Source organism: Equus przewalskii, chromosome 20 (assembly GCF_037783145.1).
Source record: "Equus przewalskii isolate Varuska chromosome 20, EquPr2, whole genome shotgun sequence".
In the NCBI taxonomy this organism is placed as follows: Eukaryota; Metazoa; Chordata; class Mammalia; order Perissodactyla; family Equidae; genus Equus; species Equus przewalskii.
The window spans coordinates 5215781-5230384 of record NC_091850.1 but is presented as its reverse complement, the minus strand read 5'-3'; the positions used below and the strand labels follow the sequence as shown (position 1 = coordinate 5230384).

The 14604-nt window shown below is 41.2% G+C and overlaps 1 long non-coding RNA gene across 1 annotated transcript in view; it reads left to right on the top strand.

The window, feature by feature from the left end:
• Positions 1-4253: 4253 nt before the first annotated feature.
• The window catches only part of LOC139077789 (uncharacterized), a 47886-nt gene continuing 37535 nt past the window's right edge, over positions 4254-14604 (top strand). The window contains exon 1 of the long non-coding RNA XR_011530287.1: positions 4254-4528. This is a non-coding gene — a long non-coding RNA (uncharacterized lncRNA). The remainder of the gene's footprint in view (positions 4529-14604) is intronic.

Below are 14604 nucleotides of genomic sequence, written 5' to 3'. Positions count from 1 at the left end.
GAATTTCATGTCTTCAAAAAGATACATTTCCATATAAACCAAAGCGGCCTCCAGATGTGAGACACTCATACCCCACGCTCTGAGAAAATGGAAAAGTCGAGACGCCCTCATGATCAGTCTGTACCATTGAATTTCTCCCGGGACACTCTGTCCTGCCTGTAAATATTATCAAATTCAATTCTAGGTGGCTTATGAAACAAGGCAAATGGTCAGGATTTATTCAGACCAACATCTGGAAGCATGCATGCTCTACACAGTTAACCCTGTGAAAGAGACAAGTCATACTCTGGGTCTTTCCTCAATCCGTTCCTCCTCTACCAGCCTAAAAACCTTCACAGCACAGGGTGTCTTTAAGATGCCTTAAGATAACATCATAAAATTGTACAATGACTGGCAACCATCATCTTTCAAATTTGCCAGACTTGGGTATTTTTTTTAGAGCAGAAAGCATCTAATGGCCGTGAATACTTCATTTAGTGCTTCTTTTTCTAACGCATTGCAAGAAGCTCATTCTTCAGCACCAGCCTCTGACAAGGACTCCATCTCAATCTCTCATCCAACTTCTGGAGAAATTTCACTCCAAATCTTCTATTAAGCTTTTCCCAAATGCTCAGTGTTTGTAGAGTACTTTGCAATAATTTAGTAGCCTTCTCCCAAGCCACCACTTAAAGAAAGGAGATTCTCCTCTCATTATCAACCCTTCCTTCACAGAAGGAGACCCTGAAGACTCTGTGGAGGTTTACAGCTAGTTGGCAAGATCTTTTTGGAGTCATAAACGAAGTACAAGTCTAGACTTTCAGATCTCCACCCCAGGGCTCGTCCCACAGACACTAAGGGGCAGCTGACCTCACTGGTAAGGGGACTAGGGACTGAGATGTCTTCCCTTTTGATACTATACTGAAGTATTTTAAGGTTTTCCTTCTCAGGAAAAAGTAACATATTAGTTAGCTAACATACTAGTTAACTTTCATGTTATCTGGACAACCTGGTGTCACCCACTAAGAGAACAGCTCCTGAAACAACCAGACTCAGGACAGGTAAGTTTGAATAACTAGGCTCAAAAGTAAGAGGAGAATGATCCACAGTAGGGGGTAATCTAGGACTAGAATACATGAAATAATAAAGGGGGTAGTATTGGGGGTGGGAGAAGGAGGATGAGGGCATCAGACACATGGCTGGTTTTATATGGAGCAGGAGGAACAGAGGAATTCAAAACCAGACTTGGCTGGATTGAAAAAGCTGCCTGGGGCCAGCACTGCCTTTACTAGTACACAAGGAGGAGACACCAGCGGCAGGGTAATGTGACTGGTTTGCAGGTCACGTCTTGGATGCCCTGCCTTCATTGGCATCACTCCTAATGGAACAATAAGCTCTCAAAGAGCTGTGAGATTGGGTTGAGTGTCAGGAGCAGAACAGGAGCGGGGGAAGGATGTAGGAAAGGGTCAGAAGTTCTCCAGGTTGGGAGAAGTGGTGTGTGTCAGAGGCCCTGGGATTTCCCATTGGGTGACCACACCTGGGCCCATCTCCTGTGGCCGAATATGGATAAGTGGCTCTCTGAGCCCATCTAGGATCTCTGATCTCCTATGGAAAGAGAACATGTGAGAAACAGCTGGCAACCTCAGATGGCCCTATCCTGATTCTGGTGTGAGAAGTGTGTTTATCAACTTCCGAACGCTCTTCCCATTTCTCATCCTCTCTCCCCACATCTCCTCTATGCTCCCTCTAGGTCTGCCAAGACAAAATTTTTAGAAGATATGGTTTATCGCTTTGATAAAATATAATTATTAAGTGGTACATTGATAAATCTTATCTAAAAAATTAAAAATAAATTTAAATATTCAAAGTTGTCTATGGGTTCCCCTCCACATACAAACACTCTTCACTCGTTAGCTTCACAGCTTCCCATGGTCTCATCCTTACTTCCTTGGAAACCCAAACCTTCATGCTGACCTCTGACTGCTTTAGCTTCTAGCAGGATCCACACACAACGGATAAGGCATGATGTTCCTGATCTTTTCTGACAACCTCTCCTGGTAAACTTTTCTACCATTAAAACTTACCTGTCTGATGTTCCATTCCCTGGGGGTTCGCTCAGTGCATTGATTCTGATAAACTAACCCACAACAACAGAAAACAGTTGCTTTATGGTTTGTTGAGAGAACCAACTGAGAAAAATCAAGATACACAAGTGAAGTGTTAATATTGTTATTATAGCGCATTAATACTCACAAGTAATAAACTGACCTTTTAGTAGAGACTCTGAGAACTTTCATCTAACTGAGTGGTTCTGTTGGGTGGTGGGGGGGCGGGGGTTTCCCGGCATCAGGGCAGGTTGGCATGGGAGAGGGGAAGAGAGGGAAAGGCTGCAGCTTGTGGCTCTCCTGCGCTCACATTTTATAAGCCAGCTGCCCACTCCTCTTGTGCTGGCTGACCATCCTATGGCCAGCCCACATTTTGCTTTATTCAACTGAATCTGGAAAAACTTAGTTCGATCTATAGTTAATAAAACAAACTGTTTCAAGGGCACAAGGGCAATAATGTACAGTTAGTTCCCAATTACGGAAAATAGCATGCCATAGGGCCAAATATCTTTTCAAACCTTCTGCAGTTGGCAAAGAACCATTATTTGGGGACTCATTCCCCTAGACAGGGGCAGAATTGCTTTCATTCAGTGGAGTTGGATCTGTCACTTTCTGGCTCTGTGATACGGGACAAGTTGTTCAGCCTCTCTCAGCATCAGGTGCTTTATCTATAAAATGGGGATAAGTATGCCTATCTCACCAGGTTGGAGGATTCAATCTAATAGTTATGTAATATCTGTGAACCACATAACTCAAAGCTTGCTATATTGTAAACAAATGAAATAGTAGCAACCACAACAGTTATTCCCAGGCATTCTGAGAGTGGAAATATTCAGCCTTCAAAAGGTACTCAAAGGTAGCTGTGTGGTCTACATATTAGTCAAGAGGCTTGGAAACCATTTGGGTTTGAGAATTTCACATTACCCTTTGAGACAGCTGGCAAACCCGCGAAGTGTCTCAACCTCAGGGCAGGAATTTCTGCCCTAGAGATAGATGTCACCTATCTCTGGAAGCTCCGGAGACAGACCAGAGGGCCTGGCCACCCCTGCGAGACTTCTCCCTCCCACCAAGCCAAGGGCATACCCATTGCCTGTCCTCTTCCTGACCTCGCCCTCTTCTACCCACCCACTCCCCCCTACCCTCTGGATGGTGGGCGCCTGAGACAGCCTGCCTAATCTCAGCTCCAGGAGCACTCTTTGCTTTCAAAATGACTTGCCCAGCTTAATCAGTAACCAGCAGCCCTCCGCGGCCAGTTAGTCACCTGCCCTGACACGAGTTCCTTCTCCTGCCAGCCGGCAGATGTGACTTTTTTAGGAAGATTCAATTCCAAGCCTGTGCCCTTCTGCCAATGACAGCCTCCCTCTCTGAAGGTTACCTGTCATCCGGCATTCCTGCTCATGAATGCAAAGTAAAGCGGGTGCATGCCCTGACCTTGGAGATGCACACCATTCTCTATACGAGTTCTAAAACAGAACATTTGACATTTGCCGTCTTGTTTGTGTCAGGACTGAGAAAATGAAGCCCCACATGGCTGGATACCCTCTTAGGTTCAGGGATGTGGTTTGTGAATGGCACTTGTCAACTAAAGCTTGCAATGATAATCAGCAGGCATGATGTGGAGAAAATGTTAATGAAATCCTGCCTGACTGCAGGAACACATTAGAATAGAATCAAAGTCATATGTGGGAATTTTTTTTCTCATATACTGTCTTCTCTGCATATATTAACCTTTTGCTAGCTTTAAAAAAACAGCACAAAACTAGGATGATTCACTCATTCAATCATTCTTCAAATATTTATTGAGCACCCATTATATACCAGATCCTGTACCAAGCACTAGGACAAAAAATTGAAGGAGGCATAGATTATTTTAGGCAAATAATCTATTATTCAACATTTTATGCTGAGAACCCAACTTCTCGGTATGTTAAAAACAAAGCAAAAAGATTACAATCATTTCTTCAGAGACCTTTGCTTCCTTTGGAAATAGGGGAAGGGAAGGTCAGGCTCTTAGAGCAAACAGAGTATTAAATTAGCCAGAGCAGGCTGTGGGCTTGTGAACATTTTGCAAAAGAGGAAAGTATGTTGGGTTTGGGAAAGAGACAAGCAAACAATCAGAGTGGATGGCATGACCATGGGCAGTCTTTCAGAAAGACAGTGCCCAGACTTGCCATTGTTTGTGAAATAGTCTCCAAGCAAGAAGGGCCTGCAATGGCCCAGCTGGGCTGGCCCTCCTTGTTCAGTCTCTGCCCTGCTGCCTGACACTACTGATAGTGAAAGCTGGCTGAGCCCTGCTCTGCTGATAGCGATGTGAGGCACCATTTAGCAGAAGTTTCCTGATGCAGAGCTTTTAGAGAATTCACGGACTTGCTCTGTCATCTTCATCAAAAGATGTTTCCTTTTGCTGAGTCAGAAGAAGTAAATTGGATCTGGACCAGAAACAAATGGTGAGTCAAATGAAAGACTATAATTGCAGAGCAAACCCCTCTACTGCTAAGGTTGCCAGGGCGTGATGGGGAGCACTCAGCAAATGCCTGGGGCTGGTTCGTTCAGGCAACAAACGGTTATGCTTCCTGCTTCCATGCTTCAAAAACTGTCCTAGGTGCAGAGACAGAGCAGTGACCAGACAGACAAGGTCTCATTCTCATTCTCATGAAGCTTAGATTGCAGTGGAAAGAGATAATACATGAACTGTATAATTTAAATTATGATAAGGAAAAGGAAAAATAAAAAGGAAAGTTGCACTAAAGAGTAACTTATGGAAGGCACTTATATTTGTCCACACTTTATTGCAAACAACAGAATCCACTCCAGCTAGTTTAAGCAGAAAGAAATTCTATACAAGGAATGTAGTGATTCTCAATTTTTTTTAAAGGTTGGATGACCAGGCTCTAGGCTGACCTCTCAAGAACCATCCCCAGCCTCTGCACAATCTTTTATAAGAAACTGTGTATTAGGAAGGTGCCACACCCTTACTGACTGCAGAACATTCTAGCCCTTCATACATTTAAAACAGCTGTTGCTGCTATTGCACAGCCACTGAATCAGAAAGCTGCCTTTTGCTGCTACACATTGTAGCCACAGCTATAACTGCTTGCTCGAGAATCACACCACTTCCACCACGATCCAGGCCAGCAAAATGATGCTCAATCCCATCAAAACAGAGACACAAAATGGGGGCCCTGCATTTTGCTGGTTGAAACTAAATTGTTTCTAGAATGCAAGCTCCCAGAGAGTCTGGGAAATGTGATTTCTTTAGTTTCATATTCTTGGCATAGGAAAACAGAGTTTGAATGGATATTAAACTACCTGATCCCCAGTAACTACCACACCACTTTGGAAGGATAATAGGGAACACCTCTGGGGGAGGTGACATTTAAGCTAAAACCACATGGAGAACTGAGGAAGAAACTTTCCAGGCATAGAGAAAAACAAGAGTCACAACTTCAGGTGTGGTGAGTGTGGGTGATAGGGGCCTTGGATGAGTCGGAGCCCAATCAAGCAGGGCTTAGGGGATCATGCTCAGGAGTCTGAATTTTATTCATAGTACTTGGAAACCACGGAAAGTTCTATGAAGAGGACTGGCATACTCTGATTTGTACTTTTAAAAGACAATTCTGGCCTCAAAGTGGAAATTGGATTATAGATGAGCAAGGATGGAGCCAAGGAGACATGACAGAAAATTTTTGAGGATTAGAGATGATGGTGGCTAGCGCCAGGATGTTGACTGCAGATGTGAAGTTGACACGTTCTATGTATGTTTTATTGGGAGAACCATGGGATTTCAAGATGAATTAGATTCGAGAAGTTACAGAAAGCAAAGCATTAAGGATTGCTCCCATGTTTCTGATCTAAACAAGGGTGGATGATATTCTGTTTACTGGGCTAGGGAACAATGGGGGAGACATGTCTACAACTCACCAAGTCCTTGATGTTTAAAAAAAATCAGTTGTATAAACAGGTTGGATGTAGACTCAACCAGAAAGCCTCATGTTTTACTCTCCCAACTGGCCATCGATTTCATTCTTCAGAGTATTCTTAAAGTTCTGGTGCAGTGGGTCTCAAACTCTGTGTATGAAAGATTCTGACACAGGTGGAATTCATATTTAGATCTGTATAAAAGTTTACATGGTAAAAGACATGTGGGAGTTGGTGTCTGATCTCCATAAGAAACAAAAATAATAAAATAGAGTTATTTGAAGGTGAACGGCTGAGCTCTGAAAAGTCATAGATTTAGGACAGTGGCAAGCCAAAGCCCCATGTTGCCATTTTGGCAAAGCAAAATAATCCTCAGGTCACCTATTCCCACATCCCTCCCCTCTCCTCCCCTCTCTATTCATTCCACCATCAAAACACTTGCTATAATTATAAAAGAATGCTTCTTGGATTTTATGAGCTAATACTGAAATGACAAAATGATGTTAAAAGCAAAAATATAGATTATCTCTTTATAAACGCAAGTACTATTGGTGATCAGCCTGGGAGTCAACCAGAAGAACAAACTCAGAAAAACCACTGCTCTAGACTATGCTATAATCTCTTCAACAAATAAATAAGCCAAGAAGAATTTAAAAATCTAAGTAAGAGACCGAAAGGGAGTCCACGCCTGTGTCCTGCCTCTCTTAAGTGATCAGAGCTCTTACAATACCTCTGTTGCTGGGGCAGAAGCAAATAATCCTTTGCTCTCTCTAAGCATTAAATCTTCCAGTTGGCTTTAGCACTCTCCGTGGGCATACTAGTGCAAAGCAGAAAAAGATTTAATTTAATGTTGCTAGGTTTTCACTTTTTTTGTGGTTAATAAAGAGGCAGGTGTAGTCGGCTGTGCTGTTAGGGAAAAAAAGAGAGACGGTTAAAATTGTTTATTTGACCCACTTCAAATCTTGCTAAACCACAGTGTAAGACAACTCATAATTCGTTCCCAGCACCCATACCTCAATAACTTTCAAGGGAAGTGCTTCTGAAAGTATTTCACACTTACACATGAAATCATCCTCCCAATATAGGACACTCTGAGCTCTGTATATAAGAATTTGGGGGCCCTTCTCCTACTCCTCCAAAAATAAAACATGTAAGTATGTAATATCATAAGCCCAAGAGTAAAGTTGCTAGCTGTCAAATTGACGAGTTGTGGGTGATGGAGATGCATGCCCAATGCTCTCAAGAATTAAAGGTTAAGTCAGTGTAATCTATCATCTGATAAAGAGAAGTTGGACGGTGTAAAAAGAAAGATTGATTCCTCTAAAGCATTGTGTTTAATAAAATAATTGGTTAGAAACTAAGTGGTTGACTGAATTTGGTCCGTTTCCTTGTTTTGGAGTCATCAATTTAGGCTTAGTCTCCATCTTTAGTCCAATCTTTGGCTGTGTTGGGATTTTTGTTGAGTGCTTACACCAAACAGTAGGGAGGAGAAAGCAGAAAGAGCATGAGCTACAGTTTGTCATTTTTGTCACCTAATAGGAAAATGGATTTATGTGTAACTTTTCTGTAGGATCTCTTGGTTCTGAGCAGATGGCAGATATTTAACACATGTCTCTGGAATATGTCAATGATTCATGGTGTCCATCTGGTACAGGCAAATTCTATACTGGGGGCTGTGGTTACCTCTGTCACATACACTCCACTTCTCTCTTATTGATAAAAAGTCATGGTGTCTGAGAGAATGAACTCACTTAAAGAGAGAGACCTGGCTGACTCTGAGTAATCTCAATCCATTTCCCAGAGACTGGCTAAGAAACGGTCATGTGACCCTTGACTCCAGCCAGTGAGAAGAAAAAGAGATTTCTGGGAATGTTCTTCTTGCTTCTTAAGAGAGAGCAATAGGAAGGCGGTGTCTCTTCCTCACTGTATGTGAATAAGGAGACTCGTAGACCCAAATGTTGTTGGCAGTCATTTTGTGAACACAAGGAAAACCAATCTGAGAATGAAGGTGAAGTTTAAGACAGTAGAATGAAGAGGAGAGAAGCTGGCCCTTTGATGACATTTTTTTGAGTCGTCGAATCAGTCAACTATGAAGCCCACTCTACTTCTGAATTGCCTGCTATAAGCCCTAATAAATATTCTCGTTGCTTAAGTCAGTTTAAATTTGGTAGACTGTTTCTTGCAAATAACGTGAATGATGTGAAGACTGACATCATTTGCAAAAAGAGATTTTTTTTAAGTATTTAATTATTTAAATATCCAGCTTACCTCTCTTTGAGATGGATAATCAGTAATTAACTTTTATATTGCTTAAGTATCCTTAACAGTCTCTTCTCACTGTAAAGCTGATTTTAAGAATTGAAAGTCTACAAAGGCAATGGGAAATCAGGTCTGATGGCATATAGTCCTCTCAGAACTTATGCTCTCATTTACGTAAGTGTTTACAGCAAATCTTATAATTTAAGTGCAATTTTTGGTTCTTGGAACTTGGTTATATTTAGATAAGTCTTTTTTCTTTATACTTTATTTATTCTTGGGAATCTCTAATCAAAATACATACAGAAGTAACTTAAGCCTGGTTGTAAAATGGAAAGAAAAGCCACGCCCACCTGCTCTGTAATTAATTACCCCTTCTTCTGCACACTCGCTGAAACATCCCTTCTCTGACTGGGTAGTAGTTGGATATGACTGACTGCCCACTTCAGAACAGCATAGCCACTAAGAGCATGAACTCAAATCTTGACTCTGCTATTTATTAGCTGTGTGCTTTTGGGTGAAATACTTAACCTCTGTAAACTTCCATTTATCTCTCGGTAAACGAAGATAATAGTTGTATTTGCCTCATACAATTATTGCGTGGATTATATAAGATAATGCATGTGAAACACTTAGCATAGTGCCTGGCATGTAGAAAGTGCTCATGAAATGTTATTTATATTCACTTTGCGGTGCAAGTAATCGATGGGTTTTACCTGGAGGGATAATTTTGGCATTTTGAAAGTGCAGCTTTCAAATTCTTATATAAAAGAGTGGGGTCCAGGAGAGAGCTGTTTGAGAACAGGCAGAATGGGGCGTTCCTCTCCCTCTTAACATTTATCTCCTATCTCCCTCACGTGGAATTAGTCTATATCCCTCTCTCTCCTCCATCACCATAACACATAAGAATTAACTCTGATTCCTTCACACGGAGCTCCATGAAATAAGTTGTAACACAGAAGGATGGTAATATCATGGCTTGATGTAAAAATACTCAAAATTGTCTTTTTTAATTCTAGAGTACAGAGAATAAATAAATAAAAGAAGGAAAGGAGGAAGAAAACCTCAATATAGCCTGCTTATCTTGGCTCTATTCTAAGAAAAATTAAGAAACAAAGGACACTGGCAGGGGTGGAGGGGCTCCACCCCACTCGCTGAGTGTGACCTTGAGCAAATCACAGCATTCCAGTAGAGGTCAATGTCTTCATCTGTCAAATGAAGGGTTTGGACGTGAACAGTGTTTTACACCTTGTGTTCCCAGAGGCTGGTCAGAGCTGTAATGTGAGTGAGAGGGGAGGGATGGGGAAGGAGAAAGAAACAGGAATATAAAGGACTAGACTTTGGGGTCTCCCCATTTGCTTTAACCAGAGCAGTTTCATGACCACCTGTTTTACCTACTCTGTTGCAACAAAAGATTTGAATGCACACACACAAAAGCTTAACTGGATGCTCTCTAAAGTTTCTTCCAACACTGACTCTCCAAATTTTCCCTCCACATGGCTTTGATCATCAGTGCTTTCAGCACAGCCCAGTCTTTCCATTTCCATTGGACAGACAAGGAGATGTTATCAGCCCTACAGCCTCCATGCTCTTGCTGTACTGAAAGGCCTGGAATGCCACAGCTTCATTGCTTCTTGACCACAGCACCTAGAGAAGCGAGTTAATGAGCCCATAGAGACACCAGGATGCAAGGGGATCATGTGAACAGCAGGAAAGCTGAAACTGAGAACAGAACTGGAGAGGCCTTGGGTTAGGCACTGCACAAGTTGCTGAATCTCCTTGGAGGTTCCTGAGCTGAGCTTTTTCCTGGACCAACATTCTTTCCCCTTTCCCAACCTCAGAATCCCCAGAGAAGAGAGACTAAAGAGATTCCCCCTGATGACTTTCAGTACGTTCAATTCATTCATGTCCGCCTATCTTCTTTCAGAGTCCGTGTAAGGTCTGAGATGGAGTTTATCAAGCTAAATGCCATGGTTTATGAAAGTTGGGTTTCATTGGTCAGAAACAAGGATTTGTGACTTTAATTTTAATCAAATTACAACAACAGATTTTTCCTTATATAGTCCGTTTACTTAAACTCAATTTTTTTCTTTTATTAAATTCTGAAGTAATTCAAGCATACCAAAAAGCATAGAAAATAAAACAACAAACTTTCAAGTACCCACCACTCTGCATTGTCAAAGCTTAACATTTTGCCTTCTATCTTTAGAGCTTCAGAGTTTTTCAAGGGAAAAAAAATATTACAGATATGATGAAAGCCCCTTCTTCAGTCCCATTCTTCTCCTTCTCACACTCCCCTCTGCAGAAGGAATTATTATCTTTAATTTGGTTTTTTACTCTCATTCATGTTTTCACAATATTTCATAATAAATTATGTAGGTAATATATGTATAATATGTTGCAAACATGTAATATATGTAATGTATATATGCAATATGTAATAATAATATATATCTGAAATACATAAATGCAACATTATGCTATAAATATTCTAAACTTTTTTTTATACTTTTGGTTTAAGATTTTACTTTTAAGGCCCATCCACACTGAGACAAGTGGCTCTAGATCACTTTAATTTCAGAATACTATGTCCTTGTATGAATATACTTCAATTTATCCATTCTCGAGTGAGTGGAAATTAAGGCGGTTTCTAATTTCCATCCATTACCAATGATACTAAATCGAACATTCTTATCCACATGGGAAAAATATCTTTAAGGTAGTAGAGAATTGCTGGGGTGAAAATTAAGTTCATTTTAAATTTTATTTGATGTTACCAAATTGCTTTCCAAAGTGGTTGCTCCAATGTCCACTCCCACTAGCAGCATATGAATGTATCCTCGTCCCAAATCCTCACCAACACTTGGGATTTGCAGACTTCTCAATTTTTGCAAACCAGAGCTCCAAAGAAGATTAAGCTCTCAGTTCATACAGTTGGCTGTGTAAGTTCAGAGCCCTGGCTGGGAAAGAATGAACCCTCTCACAGGAACAGGACACCTATGTTGATACACCTGACACTCTTTAGTCTCCACATTCCCCAGAACGCTCTGAGCTCGTAGAAGTGGCCCACTCCTCCCTGCTAAGGTCTAGCTCTTTCCCTCTTCCTTGCGTATATTGAAGAGGCCTCTCCCCACAGGACAATATGCATCTCTCTTGGGATCCACCTCCACCTCCTCTCCTGACAACTAGGACAGTATCTAAGGTTAACCCAGCCAGGATGCTCTGAGCCTGATAAAGAAGGAAAGAACATACACCAAAAAGGAGCTGTGGGACCTAGAAAACATGTCCCAGCAAGAGCCAGGAGAGTATGCACTGGGCTGGATCCTGAGGATGCTGGTTCATGGGAGGCAGAGTACAAAGTTGAAGAAGGGAAAGTTTATCAGTTGAGGGTCACTGTAGCAGGACATGGGATTGTACACGGGTCCTGTTAAGGACCTTTGGAGATTGGGTAAACACCAGGCTAGCAGGGCTCCCAGAAGCACGAAAAAGTGAGAGCCCAGGGGTTTGCAAACTACACTCTGCTGGCCAAATCCAGCTTCGTGCCCACAAGCTAAGAATGTGTTTTTCCATTTTTAAAGGGCTGTAAAAAATAAACAAAGAAGATATGCAAACAAGGCTGGTTGTGGCTCACAAAGCCTAAAAGTTTGTTTTGCCCTTTATAGAAAAAGTTTGTTTGACCCTAGCCTGCACTAAGTGAAGGTAGAAATACCTGAATTGCCAAGGCAGAAATAAGAAGAAACAGTAAAAAAAAACCTCAGATAAGTAGGCATATAAGAGTGGACTTAACATGTAAGACTAAAAAATCCATAGGATGATGATGCTCCAGAGGAGGGCCCAAAGCAATAAGGAACGTGCTGATGGGAGGAGTACTGGCCTCGCTAATTTCAGCAGTGGCTCCCCTCTGCAGGCCAGGAATGACAGTAGCAGAGGCTGTTACAGAACTGGGCTCATTGAGAGCAATGGGATACTAGGACCCTGAAACAATAGAGGCCAGATGGCAGCACTTAACTGTTAGAGGCAATTAGCATAATGAGTTGCAGGTTCAGAGCGGCAGGGGCATTAATACATTACCAGAAGAAGGTAGGGTTACTGTTACACAGTGTAGGCAGGGAAAAATGTATTTGGCATTTAAGTGACGCACCTGGGTGCTTCTTGGTACTCTCCTGCCCAATTTTGATGGTAATTGGACAATTGCAGCAACCCTGGCCTGAGAGGGGCACCACTGACCAGGGTCACAGAACTCTTAGCAATGAACACCTTGGTCACCCACCAGATGGACAATTGAGACGAGCAGAGGTGCTGGCTAAGGATGAAGGGGATTTAGAATGCATAGTACAGCAGGGATCAATGAGGATCAGTTGTGGCCTCAACACCAGCTACAACAACGGGAGCTTTAGTTCATCTCTCTTATCTTCCTCTTACAAATTTCCCCAAAGGAGAAGACTTCCACTGAAATCCTGAAGGAATGGTACCCAGAACTTAGGTGAACAGGTAGATCCCAGTGCCTCCCTGATCCCCCTTCAGCACTCACCCCTCAAGCGCAGGAAGTAATGCCAGCAGTTAGACCTCATCAGCCAAAGAGCTGCCAAGCCCAGAGCAATGCCCCTTCCCAGGGCATCCTGCACCCAGTAACTGGTCAACCTGGGGATATAAAGGCCTGGCCTCCTCTCTCCAACTTGGAACAATTCTAAAGGGACTTGCCAGCTTCAGATCTTCCCATGGGGTTCTCTGGGGCCTTCTTTAGGACTGCATCACAGCTCAGCTTCTCCCTTTGCCCAGTCTTGCTTCACTCCTCTTCCTTCTACAGGTTGCTGATATCAAGAACACAAGCTAACAAACTCTCCATGTGCTAATCTCCGCTCAGAGTCAGCTTCCCAGGGAAACCAACCTACAACAATCCTTCATCCAGCAACTTTATTACTTGAATTAAGTACTTTATTACTTGAAAAAGATTTTTCTTCTTTTCCAACCCTTACATCTTCCATTTCTTTCTTGTCTAATATACTGACTAGAATTTCCAGTACATTGATGAGTAGACCATGTGATGACGAGCATTCTTGTCTTACTCCTGTTTGAAGATCACATCATAGAGTATAAGGTTTGCTCAAAAATTTTGGTAGATATACTTTGCCAAATATTCCCCTCTTTTCCATTTTACTAAGAGTTTTGATGATGAAAATACATTGAATTTTTAGAATGCTTTTTCTACTTCTGTTTAAATTATTATATATTTCTTCTTTAGTTAATATGCTAAATTACATTAAAGGGGTTCTGTTGTTAACCCCTATTTCATTTACCCACACACACATGCACACAAATACACATATATAAAACTCATAAAGACACAGCTGGATTCTGATTAGCAAATATTGTATTTATGATTTTGGGTCATACGTTTATTAGTAATTATTGTTCAAATTTCCTTTTTCATTTTGGCATTTTTTTGTTTCTCATATCAAGTTTATCTGATTTTCTATCAAAGTTACACTAGTCTCATAAAATGAATAGGAAAGCATTCACTCCTTTTCTTATCTGTAATGTTTGTGTAAGATTTACTGTTTGACAGAACTCACTGTAAATTAGGAGTTTGAAATGTGTGTGTATAGACATGAACAAGCATGTGTGTAGATTTTTACAAAAGACTGAATTTTGTTAATGGTCGTAACTACTTATCTATTTCTTTTTGATTCTGTTTTAAACTCATATTTTTCTATGAAATAGTCTACTTCATCAAAGTTTTTAAGTTTATTGGCATTTGGTTAGCCATAGTATACTCATTTTATTCTTTAATATCTACTACATCTTACCAATGTTTTCTTATTCATTCCTAAAACGATGTATTTGTGTTTTCCCTCTTTTCTTCCTAGGTTATGAACAAATTGAGAAATCAAATAAAGGAGTATCGTTACTACTGATAAAGGCTAGGTTGGAGGTTGTAGATTAATACAAGAGCCAGAACTAGATTGACTTCCTGAGTAAGCAGAATTTCCAAATGGGCTGCCTGGGTAAGATCTGTGGCACGGAGGAGCAGAGGAAAATTTATCCTGACTCCGGGCGGGTTTCCTCTGAAAGAAGGGCAGAGCTGAGTTGAGTAAGCTCAGTGTATGCCTCTCAAACTTACCAGTTAGGTAAACCACCCCACATTCCTAGGGACAGAATGCATAAGGAAGCACAGGAAGGTTAGTTATTGGATTTTGTTGAAACTTCCTAGTTTTTAGCTTTTAGTTTTCTTAGCTTATATTCCCTGCCTCATATTTTCCTTTCTTTTAATTCTTTTGAGTTATTCTGTTCTTTTATTAGATTCTTAAGTCATTAAGTCCTGATTTTCTTCTCTTCTAGTAGAAATAGT